Source organism: Rhagoletis pomonella, unplaced genomic scaffold (assembly GCF_013731165.1).
Source record: "Rhagoletis pomonella isolate Grant_MI unplaced genomic scaffold, Rhpom_1.0 Rhpom_scaffold_00011, whole genome shotgun sequence".
Taxonomy (NCBI): domain Eukaryota; kingdom Metazoa; phylum Arthropoda; class Insecta; order Diptera; family Tephritidae; genus Rhagoletis; species Rhagoletis pomonella.
In genome coordinates, this window is record NW_023458565.1 from 3,944,018 (window position 1) to 3,954,153 (window position 10,136).

General features: G+C 34.4%; 1 protein-coding gene across 1 annotated transcript in view; it reads right to left on the reverse strand.

The window, feature by feature from the left end:
- Nucleotides 1–8,215, reverse strand: part of LOC118747107 (transient receptor potential cation channel subfamily A member 1-like) — a 106,135-nt gene extending 97,920 nt beyond the window's left edge. Inside the window, exon 1 of the mRNA XM_036481097.1 lies at nt 8,025–8,215. The gene's annotated coding sequence lies outside the window, so the exon portion shown is untranslated. The remainder of the gene's footprint in view (nt 1–8,024) is intronic.
- Nucleotides 8,216–10,136: the final 1,921 nt, after the last annotated feature.

A 10,136-nucleotide genomic window follows, 5' to 3' on the forward strand; every position in this document is an offset into this window, starting at 1 on the left:
CAAATACTAATGCATGAAAATCCTAACCTCAAAAAAATCACCCGTTATTTTATTTTTCGGTAATTTTTTTTTTATAAAATTATTGTTAATTCTACAACAAAACCTCCAAAAAATTAGAGTTTCAAACCTTGTGCAATATTAAAGAAAAATCTGCAAAATTTCAGTAAAATAGTGCACCCTTTTATTTACGCTCTCTAGAAAAAAGTTAAGTATGCAGATTTTTAGACCATTCAATTTAATATAAAAAAGTGCAAGTACGAAGAAGCTAGGACTTACCAAGGATTTTTGGCAAAAATTATCAAACCTTATTTTATATGGAGAAAATGAGCGACACCTTCAACAAAAAAATGGCAAAAATCAATGGTAAGTCCTAGCTAGCCCAAACTTGCACTTTGTTATACTAAAATTGAGTTGGCTAAAAATAAAAAGTGCAATATTTGGATGAAATTTCGCAGAATTTTCTTTAATTTTGCATAAATTTTGGAACTCTGATTTTTGGGGCTTTTGTTGTAGAATTAACCATATACATATAAAATATATATATAAAAAAATTAGCGAAAAATAAAATATTTAAAAAAAAATTGCCGGTATTGTAAAAAGTTCGCTGTACCTAAACTTTATTGACTGTATGTATAATACATATTCTTTTTTGCCTAAACGACGCACATATTTATACAGTTTTCGTTGCTATAAGATCATGATAATTCATGACGACTTGAAGTTGGAGTTCCGGTTAAGAAGTTCTACTGAGACTGCTGTATATTAAAAATTTTAAGTACATCTGTATTTTCATCTTTACCCTGCAGTTCGCGGGAGCGACTACAAGACTGATGATTCCGTATCTGCCAAGTAAACTCCGTCGATTACCGATCGACTACTTGGTGTGTATTTCAACAATTACTGTTACAGGGCAATATCATAGGCGGTAGTCAGCATCGGCTATCTCTGCACTACCAGGAGTTACTAAAGTAGTTCTTTGCGTGAATAATCTACGCCCCCTTTCGTAGTTTTTCGCAATTCTGCTTCCGACTAGTTTTACTCTGCACTACCATGTGCACTACCACGGGTTAATAGAGTAGCTACTTGCCTAGGAGTCGGTGCAGTAGCGGTTCAAAAGTAGCAATTGACTCCAGCAGTACTGGAGGCTAAGTTTAGGCTAGGTTGGTTCTTATGAAAAGCTTATTCAGTGACACAATAGCCCAAAGAAGAATATTTCTCTACAACCCTGTCGCCACATTTCAGTTAATAAACTTGATATTTTGAAAAATCTAGAGTCCCTAGAGTGAAATGGCGCCTAATCCGTGCTTACCTTATGGGAAATGGCTTCTAAAAACCTGTAGCGGCTTCTTCGCAGTTCGAAGCATTTGGACAGGAGACACTCGACGGCTTCTACATCTTCACAAATTCTACAGAAATCTTTATGCCGGGCTCCGGACCTATTTAACAGCAGACCATTTCTTTAAGCACTCCTCTGTTGGCTAATTCCTAGAAGCATGATTATGATCTAGGACCCAGACTTGTTAAATTTTCCGCGAGGTTTCTAAATACCAATTCATCTACTAGTGTGTTCACTGACTAGTGAGCTTTTTCTCTGTAGCTTTGCGAGCATGTTGAGAATAAACGAAATACTTCTACATTTTTTGAATATTTCGAGGCGTGGAGGAATGCGCTTTTGCTAAGGTAGATACAAGCAAAGAAGCGTAACTGAACTTTTTATTATTAGCTGGGGAATAAAGCCAACAAAGCCATATATAAAATACTTACAATACGTAGCTGTATATTTGCATAAGTACATAAGTATACATATGTATGTACATATATGAATATGTAAAGCTACATATCATAGATATTTACATTAGGGAGAGTAGTTTTGTGTTTTTCATTGTAAAGTTTTACCAGTTTTACTTATTTCTTTTGAAGGATTAGGATGAACTTTGAAAAACAAACATTGTTATACGATTTTTGATATGTACGTCGGTCGTTTCTTTTCTCTGGTATCAACTGACGCCAATTGGAAATGCTAAGACCAACCAAGCCCTTCGCCACACAATTTTCTAAAGCAAAGGAAGTCTTCGCTGGCTCGCACAGGCCCGTAAATCTCGCATAGAGACAATGCTTTTCCGCTGTAGTTCTGGGCTAATTTTCTTTTATTACAAGCCTTTACTATGTTTCACCTATGTATAATCAAACCTTTTAATAAAGTTTTAACCGAATTCCCGATGAGAGCTAGAAACTTGAAACTTCAAACGTGGTGCAGACCCTGATGACAATGCAATGTAAAAGTTGAATCCGTATTTATGTTCCGATATGTTTCATATTTAAAATGTGCATTACTGGTGCAGTGAAATAACATCCACGGAAATAACGCCCACATACTTGATCTCCTCAAAACAAAAAACAAAAAAATTAAGCCCGCGGGCGTTATTTCCAATCCGAAGGGGAATTAGCGCCCACCGACAAAAGGCAATAAAGCCCGCGGGCTTTATTTCCTTGGCGAAAGAGCACTATCGGCGGCGGGATTTATTTTCCCAAGAAAAGGAAATAACACCCGCTTGTTTTATTTTATAAAAAAAGGAAACAAAGCCCTTGGGTATTATTTCCTCTGCCTTCATTTTACTGAAAAATATCAACTATAATTTTGTATTAAGATCTGAAGGCATACATTTGCATAAAATGGAATGTTTTTTAAACGAATTACTCTATTTTTGCATACAGTGTATGCCGCGTTTGAGCGCCACCAGGCTCGCTTCCTCCCTCGCTATTACACCCGAAAATTTATTTGTTTATATACTTACATAATTTAAATGCTCTATATGTTTTTACGATGAGGAGTTGATTGTTTGTGTTTAGCCACGCCGCAGAAATATTATGATGACGCGCAGGCTGATTTAACTGAGAAGGCGGCTGAAAATTTCAGAAACAACAAAAATGAGTAAAGGGCAGAATAACATAAATCGAGCCGTGGTCGAGTGGTTTGTATGACATTAAGGCACACACCGCCAATCGGAGGAGAAGCTCGGCCAATCATTTTAAACTTAGCACAGATTGCTTTGCAGAGCACGGTAGGAATCTACTAATTTTCATACATATGAACATACATACATACAGAAATATGTATTAAATATATGCACAGAAATCTGTTAATTTTAATTTCTTCTTATAATAAAGGAAAACAAATATTTAGTTCAAAGTTATCATATTAGTTGTTATTTAGTTTTGGATGTATTGCCCTATCGGAAGGGAAATAACGCCGACCGGCAAAAAGCAATAAAGCCCGCGTGCTTAATTTTCCTTTCGAAAAGGCAATAGCGTCCGCGGGTGTTAATTCCCTGCACCCACCTACATTACTTGCATGAAAAGAAAACGCTCCACACAAGTTTTCCCTAATTGACGGGGCAGGAGTTGGGATATTTTGAAAACAGATACGTATTTATGGTACGATTTGTTTCATATTTAGAACCGATATTACTTAAATGAAAAGAAATAACTCAAAAAAAATTTTGCCGCTCGGTGATGCGGGGGTAGATCTTTCTTTTTTTATTAACCTCTAATAAAAGCTTGTCATAATTAAAAAAAAAGCGTACATGCGTTATATGGAAAAAATTGTGGACGCGCGTCAATAAAAAAAATGGTCGAAAACAGAGGTAATTTGTTGCTACTTTAAACTTATTATACTAAAACTTATTTGGCTATAAATAAAACTGCATACTGAAAACACCTCTAAATATTCTAAGAACAATTTTTTTTAGCAAAATTTTAAATTTTCGTTTGTATGGATTTTGTTAGAAAATTAACTGTATTTTAATTGAAAAACATATTTATATTAAATTAGTATGGAACCACCTGTGAGGTAACACCTTTCATTTAAAAAAATTATTATAGAAATCCGTTAACGTGGTCCAAAGTTATGTGGTAACATACATAAAAAAACAAATAAAAAAATATTCCGACGAACTGATAACCTTCTCCTTTTTGTGAAGTCGGTTAATAATGGAAATTAAATAAAGGAAAATTAATTCAAAAGCGAAAAGCATAAAAGCCCTTACCGGATGAACGCAACCTAGGCGACCCACAAAAAGTTTTGGATATACCCGATTCTCGGCGGCGTTTATCGCCCAGGCCAGGTGACGATTGTCCAGAATGTTGGAGAGGGCGCTGCAATCCTGACGCGTAATACCAACCGAAACTTCTTCTGGGGAAGAGTGGCAAAGAAAATTAAATAACATCAGAGCGAAGGTTTAGCGACTTCTCCCTGCTCATTGTTCAATGTCTTGCCTAGTCTATCAGATAACAAAAGACTGCGGGCTTTTTTGCGAGTATTCGCCTAAATCTGGCTGATTCATGACACGCTTTCACACTAGGTATTCCATGGCTCCCTATTCACACTTCTAATTTCGGATTTCTATATCGACAGAAGATAACCCACTTTTACGAGCTCTATTAAAAAGTGCCTTTTCCTGCCTATTTTGCTGTTTTATTTTGCCTTTTATATACATATTAGAGACAGTTTTATCATACTTATGCATAAAACTATTTCAAACCATGGCGAAATGGTTAATCACGCGAAAATCAATGTTAACTTTTGCCCAAACCAAAGCGATAAGCCACTGCAAATAAAATTTTCTAGAAAAACAACCGTTATCTGTTTAATTACATTACTATTAATTACAAATTGTTTAGATAAGAATCGAATCTAATATTTATATCCAATTCACGAAATTATTAGTCATGCGCCTACACTTATTAGTGTTCAATACGAGAGGATATGTGCGCATGTTTGTATGTATATATGTATGTACAAATATAAATTTACATGCATATCTGTGCCGCTCAATTAAATTAGCCTAAGTCGGTATAGGCCCGTTCCCTTTAAAGAAAAATTTCATTGGGTTCCCAAACAATATCTTAACGTTTAAATAGTTCAAGATGCCCTTTTACTAGAAGCTTAATAAAAATATATATAAAAAAAATTATTTTTTAATTCAAAGTCAAACCTTCTAACAAAAGCTTAATTAAGCTACCTTAATTGTACGACACAGATATGTATGTGTGATTTGGTAGAGGTTATACTATATTAAATAGTTATTAACTATTTAACATTCTTAGTACGCAAATAATATATTATATCTAAATGAATTAAAAATATCTTTTTTAAAGATACCATCGTATTTAATTTGGCATTATGTGTTCGACACAAGCTTTTTAAAAACAGCGTTATACATTGTGAAAACAATATATGTTTATTATCTACCCTTTGCGCTGCAAGGGCGGCTCAGTAGGTAAGACAAGAACCTCCCAACAGGGCGTATGAGTAATATTTATATACAGTGACTCAAACAAGTCACACATGTTGATTTTCTTCATATATTCGTAACGTTTTTCGAGCTAATTTTTTCGTTGTAATTTTTATATAAAAATATCGTCTAAGCTTTAACTAAAACCGTGTAAATCACAGTTTCGAACTTTATACAAAATTTAGGAAACTTCAACAAATTTTCATCAAAATTTAAAGTTTTTTTATAATGAATTTTCGGGTATGTAGTTTTATAGCCCCTTACAATTTTGGTCTGATGAAATGCAAGTTTTAATAGGCTAAAAAGTCGCGTTGATTTTTGAGAATTTTTTCTCGGCGAGGGATTTTAGCACTTCTTTTCATATATGTATGAATTTCTTATGAAATAAAATGCGAGAGACCGTCAGCAACAAAATTGCAACATATCAACGCAAATTTTTGTAAATTGTGCTTGTTATATTAAAAAACCCAAACAAGTGGGCTCAAAAAAAAATTCTCAAAAATCAACGCGACTTTTTAGCCGTTCAGGTATGCAGCCAAACAAGTAAATTTGCTCCAAAACTTATAATTGCGTAAATTTTTAATTGTATCGTAAGCTGAACATTATCATTGTGAAATACCCCTTAGTCTTTGGCTGCAAATCTAGTTATTATTCTGGTAAAACGTGCATACCGATTGAATTCCAAACTATGCCAAAAATTTGGCCGAAGAATTAAGTTCATCAACTGTTCTTTAAATATACGAATAACTTATTAACTTTGAACTGAGTTGGCAAATGAGAAGTAAACGCCTTTTTGGACATACGAACACCGCACTCTATAAGTCATTCATAGTGCTATGCCTATGTACTATTTATATTGTGTAGAAGCATGAACAATGACAATATCCGATAAGACGGCACTTGGAGTTTTCCAGATAAAGATCTTGCAGACGATTTACAGATATTTGCGCTTTGGCTACGGCGAGTACCGCATACAACAAAAACAATTTATTAACAAAAGAAAAAAAATTAAATTAAAAAAAGGAGCGATAAATAAAATAGGTTAAAGGAAGTACAAAAAATATGTATCTTTTGTAAACAATAACATCAAAAATTAAGAGAAACTGAACTAAAAAAAATTAATTAAAAAGCAAAAAACATTTAAAAAATAAAAGAAGAATTAAGAAAGAAAATAAATACATAAACGAAGTTTCTAAAATTTAAAAGAAAATTGAATTAAAAAAGTTTTAAAAGTTAAATTTTGGTAACTTCTACACATATCGTACACTGCCGGCAAAAAGTCACCGCAAATTTTTCACAATATATGGAGTCATTTTTTCCAATATTTTTCGCCAATATTTTATAAAAATATGGTTAGTTCTACAACAAAAAACATAAATATATATTTCTTAAACTTTGTGCAAAACTCCAGAAAATTCAGCAAACTTCAATACAATTTTCACTTTTTAATCAGATTTTTTAGAATTTGTTCAGTATGTGGATTTGTAGCCCAATCAATTTTATTATAACAAAGTACAAGTTTTCAGTAGCAAGGACTTACCGTTGATTTTTGGCAATTCTTTTTCACGCAGTTTCTTCTATACAAAAAAAAAATCGAAAATACTTTATTTACATATATGGAAAGAATGCAAAATACCTTCCACAAAAAAAAATCTCTTGCAGGTTTTTACTAGAATTGAATGGGCTGCAAAACTGCATATTCGAAAAAATTCTAAAAAATCGAATTAAAAGTTAAAAATTTGCATGAAAATTCGCTGAATTTTTGCGAGTTTTGCACAAAGTTTAGGTGTTATATTCTTATGTTTTTGTTGCAGAATGAACCACATTTTTATAAAAAATTGGCGGAAAAAAATGTGAAAAAATTGTATGCACATATTGTGAAAAATTTGCTGTGCCAATACTTTTTGCCGGCAGTGTAAATATATTACGCTACTTTCTTTACTAATATCTTTTTTAATATTTTCGCATCTCTTTTTTTAAGATATCGTATGGATACAAAAAACTTACCCCGGCTATGTGAATGGTGAAATTCGATAAAAGTTAAAAAGTTTTGTTTTTTTTCCGAAACACTTCAACACTTTTACGGTTTCAATACCAACTGCCGCAAAAAGCAGACTCAAATGACATTTTGTGACAAACTACAGACGCACACGACACCACAAAAATATTTTTTTTTATTAGCTTTAATTGCGAAATACCAATAAGAAGAAATATAAATTAGCTGATCGAACACTTTTCAACACGTGCACTCCAGAGATTTCCAGGGAAGTGTTTTTTTTAACACTTTGATTATTTTATTAGCGCACAGTTATGGCCAATTTAACACCTGAAATTATTCGGAAAAATACCGTTGGCGTAATTAATTAAAAAATGGCATGCACATCACTTTGCAACAACTACATAAAAACGAAAAACAAAAGCAACACACGCGCCAATTGCTACAGCCACATGCAGCATGCAGCAGAGACCAGACGTGCGAGAATTCGTGCTGGAAGCAAAGCACACACACACCCACACACAACCATATGCAATTTCGGCACGTAACAAATGTGTGCACCTGTGTGCGCCATTTTTTGTTTTTGACGGCACCTAAAATTCACGATGACTGCTCACTTTTTGTTTGAACCGACGCATGTGTATGCACCCCGGACGCAAAGGACAAATTTTATAAAAAAAAAAAATTGCTTACGCTTTCGTTCCATGTCACAGCGGAGACGACATTTGACTAACCTTCAAGATGCGACGTTGCGACAAATTTGCCAAGCTTTACATTTGTAGTTTACGAAAAAGCGTTTATGTAGGTGATGCCCTTAAGTGGCGTGTGCTGAGGCATTCACCCACTGGCGCTAAATACTCCAAGCAGCTCAAACGCTCGCAAAAGGACTGCACGGCTAAGCTGACTCGCTGGCCTGTCTGTCATTCACAATTGACGACTTGCTTTTCAATGTCCTCGCAACTTCAGAGTGTTGCTTTTTACGCTGCGCAATTTACTTGACGGTCTATAATTAAAAAATCAACAATGGCAATGACAGCGTAGACGTAGTCAATTCTAGTATGTAAACATGTACATACATAAGTAGATGCTAATAAAATAAAGTATTTATGGCTTCCTCATGCAAATCCTCCCAACTTTTAGTTGCATGGCGCGATAGTTGTTTCACACATTATTAATCGGTCACATGCACAAACATACATAAGTATACACATACATACATACATATTAAAGTATGTATCCTTTTATTACATCCCAAAGCTCACCAAGTGTATATTTCCGTTACCAACTAGTTGGATGTCCGTACGCGTTGCCTAATTGCGTTAAACTATTTCTAGTTTATGGATGAGTCTGCTGTCTGTGGATGCATCCAGACATTGTCACCGCCATTATCTGTCATCGCGTGTTTGGCATTTGAAACGCTGATAAAGGCTTTAGTTGTTTTAATTGTATTTATTTTCCTTAATACATTTGCATATCTACACATATACACACGTATACCCTGCAGAAATAAATTATGAATTGATAAAATCTAACCCACTTGTAGTTAGCTTTTTAAAGGGATTTCTATAAAAAATATATAACTTGTAGTTTGCTACAAAAAGCTAACTTGAAACCAGGTAAAAAGTAACGCAGTTTCTATTTAAATATCCTCATAAAAATTTTACTTTAAATACACTTTCTTTCTGCACTTCACAAATACTTTTTCGAATTTAGGACAAATAAAAGGAAGATCGAAATTTTATGTTATCATTTTGAAGTTATTTCTGATGAAGGTCGAATATGGGACCACCTACAGCAGAATATCTAAACAAATATGAAATGTCATAAAATAAAGTAAATAAATAAAAGAATAAAAAAAATATTTTGCTTTTCCTATTGATATTTTATGTCCAAAATTTATTAGTTACAAGTTAGTTGATATCTAATGCGGTGGTAACTACCCTTGACTATTTCGCGGTCATCGTCATAGAATTACAGTTAGCTATCCTCAAAGAAAAATGCAGTTAATAGTGACCATTACTTCCTTCCTAATCAACTCCAAGTTAACTTATAGTTAGATACATTTCCCGTAGGGTATGTATGAATGTGAATAAACGATACAATTTCTTTAGTGAATATTTTTATGCGCATTTCATTATTTTATCATAACCATTTCCTTTGTTACTTCTGTTTCTATGCATTAAAATTTCATATATATATCTCGGCAGACAGTTCGAAAACGTCCCTATCTCAATATATTTTCTGTACCTGAAACTTATCTTGGACTCCAAACTCCTGTGGAGGACTTATGTTTATGCGACCACCTCTAACGATACGTTCACACAGAAAACGGAGCCGTTCCGAGTTGAATGAAGCTTTCAAATTGCTGTAGCTATATGAAAGTGTTCACACAGCAAGCTTCTTCAAAAGCCTTTTGTAGCTGAAAACAGTGTGAACACCAGTAGCTTCACCTTGTTCCACATTGCTTCGCTCGGCGCCGCTCGACTTTCTGTATCAGCGCATCATAAGGCTACGAGAGCGCTGATGGTGTATAAACGTCTAGTAGGCAAATCCTGGGAATGTACTGCAAGGACTCCAAAATGGATGTACATACATCAAAATGGTACGACCAATAGTAGCCTATGAGGCAGTGGCTTGGGGTTCGACGACTACTCTAGTAACGGTGAGGCAGACCCTCATAAGGATTCAACGTCTGTCGTATGTTTGCATTTCAAGGGATATACGCACCTTTCTCATGGCAGCGCTGGAGGTAATAGTAGATCTTGAGCCACTGCATCTTGCAGTTGAACAGGCTGCATAGCGAGCTCACCTAAATTTCTTGAGAGACGGTTTTGGAAAAGGTAAGC